The sequence below is a fragment of the Callospermophilus lateralis genome, chromosome 11 (genome assembly GCF_048772815.1).
Source record: "Callospermophilus lateralis isolate mCalLat2 chromosome 11, mCalLat2.hap1, whole genome shotgun sequence".
Lineage (NCBI taxonomy): Eukaryota > Metazoa > Chordata > Mammalia > Rodentia > Sciuridae > Callospermophilus > Callospermophilus lateralis.
In genome coordinates this window covers 51,743,656-51,749,803 of record NC_135315.1, presented here as the reverse complement: position 1 = coordinate 51,749,803, position 6,148 = coordinate 51,743,656, and the positions used below count along the sequence as shown (strand labels likewise).

General features: G+C 44.5%; 3 non-coding genes across 3 annotated transcripts; all 3 read left to right on the top strand.

Annotated features, from left to right (window-relative positions):
- The first annotated feature begins 339 nt into the window (after positions 1–339).
- Trnai-aau (transfer RNA isoleucine (anticodon AAU)) lies at positions 340–413 on the top strand. Its single transcript has one exon. It is a non-coding gene; the product is annotated as a tRNA-Ile (tRNA).
- Positions 414–782: 369 nt separating this feature from the next.
- On the top strand, positions 783–864 carry Trnas-aga (transfer RNA serine (anticodon AGA)). Its single transcript has one exon. It is a non-coding gene; the product is annotated as a tRNA-Ser (tRNA).
- A 262-nt stretch (positions 865–1,126) lies between these two features.
- Trnat-agu (transfer RNA threonine (anticodon AGU)) lies at positions 1,127–1,200 on the top strand. Its single transcript has one exon. It is a non-coding gene; the product is annotated as a tRNA-Thr (tRNA).
- The last annotated feature ends 4,948 nt before the right edge of the window (positions 1,201–6,148 follow it).

Genomic DNA, 6,148 nt, shown 5'->3' with positions numbered 1-6,148 from the left:
GCATGGTGGGTTTCCTCACTGCCAAGCCTAAGTATATCATTTGACCCAAGATGAGATCAGGAACATCCAAACCAACAGATAGAATTATGATCTGCACGTGTTTTGTTGTTCTCTCATTTCAGCTGAGAGCTGCTTGCTTCTAAGTGGAGAGGTAGAACAAAGCCCCTTTACAGCACTTAAAGAGCATTTCTTCTTGGCTGTTAGAGAGAGGCTTCAGTCGGCATTGGGGTATCTTAATATTGACTCTCCAAGGTTGTAGTTTCCATGTTTTGATTAGGTTCACTCACTCCCTATCAGAATATCAGAAGTGGAGAAGCAGGGAGCAAGTGGGACATGTCTGGCCGGTTAGCTCAGTTGGTTAGAGCGTGGTGCTAATAACGCCAAGGTCGCGGGTTCGATCCCCGTACGGGCCAGAGTTTTTCTCAGTCTTCAGCCCTGAAATACTCCTGCCCCACCTCGAAACTTTTTTGATCACCGAACGTTACACCTACTGTTTCTGAAAACAACATCCTACAGCTCTCCAGGAAGTGGAAAGAAACCACACAGGCATCTTCGCGTCCTCTTCCGGGAGGTACAGTTATTGGAGGCTGTTGGGAGAATGGAGAAGATCTCCAAAAAGGCGGGGCCCGAAGGCAAAGGCTGACTCCAATTCTATTTGATTCTGTCGTTTTCGCTGTGCTGTCTCAGTCCTAATAGGCTTGGAACAAAAACAGTAACAAAAAGCATAGTGCTTGTGACGTGGGGGAACTAAGAAAGGCACAGAAAGATCTTTGCATAGGCGTGTAGTCGTGGCCGAGTGGTTAAGGCGATGGACTAGAAATCCATTGGGGTCTCCCCGCGCAGGTTCGAATCCTGCCGACTACGTGTAGTTTTTGTTCTCGATCGAGAGACCCTCTAATCTAGTCGGCACTCTCCAAATACCATTATCTCAGAATTCTAGAATATGAGAAGCGCCCCAACTACGCACTTCTTGCTATGTTTGGAAGTATTTCCCTGCCCTTTCCGGAATCAGGTGGAAATAATATGTTCCCGAAGTCCAGTTGATTTCCATTGAATTTGCCTAAGATGTATAGACTCGAGTGCTATATTCCTGTAGTGCTTGTTAGGGAAAAACAGCACTATCCCTGGCGCCGTGGCTTAGTTGGTTAAAGCGCCTGTCTAGTAAACAGGAGATCCTGGGTTCGAATCCCAGCGGTGCCTTTATTCAGTTGGGTGGGAGGGTTTCAGGTTTTGTCTGTTTTGTGACTTAATGAGGAGACCCTAAAGAACTGTTTTTCTATCAGAACTCAAGTGTTTCAGAGCATCCCGGTGCCCTGCTGGGCCGCCACTCCCAAGCTGGCCCTCTCACCTGTTGACAATCCGGCGCAGCCCGCCAGTCTTTTGCCTCGCGGGTGCTGCAGCCCAGTGGCGGGGTGGGCTAGCCAGGCAGCTCCCCTAACCACCCAAATTGCTTCTACTATAGGAGGTTTCCTAGAATTTTAACCACTTGGTTTTGTTTGATATTATATTAAATTATATTTCTTTTGTCTTGAGGCCTCATAATTTTATATGTATTTTATGTACTGTAAAATATACATATTTTAAAAATATATATTTAAAATGTGGTGCGACTTGTAGGTAACTGGGCCTTTCACATGTAGTTACCTCTATTGCTTGCTCTCCACAAGCAGAAAGTCTGGGTCCACGCTAGCAAGATTTCCTTGGCCCGGAGCTATCTGGTTTCCTAAAAGAAGTCCTCAAAGAACTGGAATTATGAGGAGTGACAGTGGCCCACTTTACCTTTTGACTTGTTTTTTTCTTTTCCTCTTTTCCTCTCCCACTCCCTAACTTGGAATCAGTCTCAAGGGAATCAGATTACCTTGAATTATCTGTTCTCCACAGGAAGGAGATGTCACCAGAAGAACTAGGAAGTGACTATCTCCCAAGTTAACTAGTGTATCCTAACACAAACACACCATCAGGGTGACCCAGGACCCCAACAGTTCTGGAATATAGCCTTTGAAGAGCCTTTTTAAAAGCTGTCTGTTTTCTTTCCCTGATGGGCAGAATCATTGCCTCAGGGTCTGGATGGAGTCCCCTATGTTTCTCTGTTGCTAGCAAAGTAATAAAATTTCTTTTTCTTTTTTCTCAAAACTGTGTGTTCATTATTAAATTGGCATGAATTGGCCTTGTAACAAGGAAAGGAAGTAGAAAAGAGTGCCTTGCCAGTGCAGTTTCCAGGGAAACTGGTGTGGACAGCAGGACACACTCCTGGAGCCCTGAGGCAGGGCTGGTGAAGGTAGGAGTGAATGGTGGCAGGACCCAGAGAAGGCAGACCTGTGGTGTGTCCGAAGGCCCAGCATTTCCTTGGCCCAGGATCTGTTGTGAGATACTGAGTAAAAATGTTGACCTGGAAGAATTGCTGTCTCCACCTCAAGCAAGATATCCAGACCACTTTTGTATGCAACACTGGCAAACACTGCATAAACACATGCATAAAGCAGACCCTTTTCTCAGAGCTCTTGAGAAGACAGCAATCACAACATAAAGTGCTAAGGGCAGGGACAGTGAAGCCAGATTTGAGGACAGGTAGTTAGTGTAGTTAGGTAAATCGGGTCTAATATTAAGTAAGATAAAGAAAATGGAGCACATTATTGAGAATGGAGTCCAGGAAACCAGAGCAGCACTTGCTGGAAATTGAAATGTTAATGTCCCCAAGGCCAGGAATCCATCCTAAAGAACTGTTAATAAAGCAGCTCACAGCAAACGAGGAAGTGCTAATCAAAAACCACCCCAGGGGGACTGCAAAATGGTGAGGCCAATATGGAAAGCAGTATGGAGATTCCTGGGAAAGCTGGGAATGGAACCACCATTTGACCCAGCTATTGCCCTTCTCGGACTATTCCCTGAAGACCTCAAAAGAGCGTACTACAGGGATACTGCCACGTCGATGTTCATAGCAGCACAATTCACAATAGCTAGACTGTGGAACCAACCCCGATGCCCCTCAATAGATGAATGGATAAAAAAAATGTGGCATTTATACACAATGGAGTACTACGCAGCACTAAGAAATGACAAAATCATGGAATTTGCAGGGAAATGGATGGCACTAGAGCAGATTATGCTAAGTGAAGCTAGCCAATCCCTAAAAAACAAATGCCAAATGTCTTCTTTGATATAATGAGAGCAACCAAGAACAGAGCAGGGAGGAAGAGCAGGAGGAAAAGATTAACATTAAGCAGAGTCATGAAGTGGGAGGGAAAGGGAGAGAAAAGGGAAATTGCTTGGAAATGGAAGGAGACCCTCATTGTTATACAAAATTACATATAAGAGTTTGTGAGGGGAATGGGAAAAAAATAAGGAGAGAAATGAATTACAGTAGATGGGGTAGAGAGAGAAGATGGGAGGGGAGGGGAGGGGGGATAGTAGAGGATAGGAAAGGTAGCAGAATACAACAGTTACTATTATGGTATTATGTAAAAATGTGGATGTGTAACCGATGTGATTCTGCAATCTTTGTAATGTTTTGAATAACCAATAAAAAAATAAAATAAAATAAAAAAAACCACCCCAGGCCCTTCCTGCCCAGATTACTCCTTCAGCCCACCTATTTCCCACCTTTTGACCTTCCCACCTGCATCCTACCACTGCAAGATAAAGGGAAACAAAAGACATGAATGTGAGAAAGCCAAAAGAAGACCTTAGCTATAAAAAAGGGAAGACCTCCCGCTTCCACGGATTCCACCTCTCGGGTCCCCTTCTTCCTCCGGGGAGAAGTCTTTTCTGCTGTCCTTTAATAAAGCTTCTACTTTCCATTCTTCACTTGCCTTGGCGTACTTCTCTGGTGTTATACTTCAGCCTTCGGGGAAACAAGAACTCCTCACAGCGGAAATAACAGGGTGTTCTCAGAATAGGGGAGAAAAGTGTCATCTCCTCCAGTCTGAGGGTAGAGGATAGTCAGGGGAGGCTTTCTGGAGGAGGTGAGCCAAGTCTTATGACCAAGTAGAAACTTTCTATTACATAGTTACAGCAAAACAGGCAGTGTTGTGAGATCTGGGAATACAGCAGGAAGCAAAGAGAGGAGACCTGCCCTGCTGGAGTTTATGAGACAGGGATGACACAAAAAAACAATATATTTCACTAAATTATATAATATGCTACATAAATGTTACAATCAGAGCATGTGGGGTGGGGGCAGGTGTTGCTTACAGAAATGTCCAAAGCTTGCAAGGGCAGTTGTAGAGATGACTTCAAGATATTTAGGATTTTGAATAATAGGCTTCAGTAACTGACAGGATGTGGAATCTGAAAAGGAAAAACTTCAGGAGGATACTTGCATCCTCCTGGGAAGCACTGGGGTCAGGAGCTTTGAACTCCTCAAATATCTTCTCTTTCAAAAAAACTGTGACTGCCTGAAGTTAAATCTTAGAATTGTATCTTTCAGTGTAAATTTCTGACTTCTGTTAAAATGTGAAATATAAAAAGAAAAAAGTAAACTGCTTCCAATTGAAACAATGACCAGTTGTTTATGCCTTACTCTTTGGATTCTGAAAGTGGAGTCCTTCCCACTATTGAAACTGAAGTTTTGAGATGAGATTAAATTCATGGCTTTGCCAATTTCCTCTGGGTTCTTGTCTCACAAATTTTGAAGAATAAAATTCACAGACAGGGCTGGGATTATAGCTCAGTGGTAGAGAGCATGCCTAGCACCTGTGAGGCACTAGGTTTGATCCTCGGCACCACATAAAAATAAATAAATAAAATAAAGGAATTGTGTCTATATACAACAAAAAACAAACAAACAAAAAATTCACGGACAATCACTGAGGGCCTAGTAAACACAGTTGGATATATTTGAAGAGAGAAGAGATAGAACCCCTGCCATATGGTAGGGGGCTTGAGAGCAGTAAAGCCCATTTTGGTGTGCCAACTTAGGAGTTTAAATATGGTTCAGGGTAGAGCATGGAGCAAAATGTATGTAAAATAGGCATTGAAAAAAATATCAAGGCTATATCATCTTTCTTTCTATCCAGATTCACCTCCATCTTCCTTCCTATAACTTCCACCTGAGTTCACTCCCACCTCCGATTTTTCCAACTCTGAGACCAAAGAGTTGGCTGGAGGTGTTCCCACAGTGGAGCCTCAAAGTCTTTTACATTTGAAATAGGCCTTGATGGTGCTCATTAAGGTGTTTACTCGTTTGCCTGGGAGTGTGGTTCCTGTGTTTGAATAAAACTGACCATGATATTCTTATTCACTATGGTATGCATTTTTCTAGGAGGAGGGAATCACAACTTTTACTATTGGTCTTGAAGGATTTTGGTCTCTTCCTTGCAGAGATTCAGTGCCTGAGGTCAGGAGAGGGAAGGAAGACTGACGAATTTAGCTGGGGGGATTGGAGAATTTAGCAAGGAAGCCCGGGAGCCCAGAGAAGAAAGACCAGAATCAGAAAGTGATTGGGGAGAGGAGGCACCAAGATCACTCGGGAGAACCTTGAGAACCATCTGAAAGACTTGCAACTCTACTGGGAAAGATTAAAATGTTTGGGGACATCTGAGAAAGGAAAAACCAAGACCTGAACCCTTCTTTGAAGTCCTCCCCACCAAAGTGTCTGTGGGTTGAGCATTAAGAAGGGCGTGGCCCCACAAATCACAGGACTGGCTATGGAACAAGCAATGGATGCTATCTGGTTGGTGCAGGGCCGCTGAAGGTCAAAGTCGGGCTTAGGGGATTCCCTGGGACAGGCACTGAGCTGAAGGAAGGCCCAAGAAGCTGGACTGTAACTGATCCCAGTTGATCTGGTTGAAGGAGCAGTGGTGAGTGCACCAAGAAATTAGAGGCTCACTGGGCAGCCCAAGGGACACTTCCAGGCCTCAAAGCTGGGCTTCCTGGCCTTGGGCTACACTTGTGTGGTACTTGCCTTAGAGCTCTTTACCTTCTAGAAGTCTTAGGTGACAGGCAGAGCCATTGCTAGATCAGAGATTAAGGGGTAACCTGATCCTACAGGCTGAAAGCCCTAAGATTAGTATTTGCAAGGGTGTCCAGGGAAGTTTTGGTTTGGTTACAAGACCTGGTATCTCACCCGACTCTGGAGGTTGGAAAGCCAGACCCGCCAACCACACCAGCTCTTATGAAACCTCTCCCGTCAGTCTTCTTGGCCCCAGGA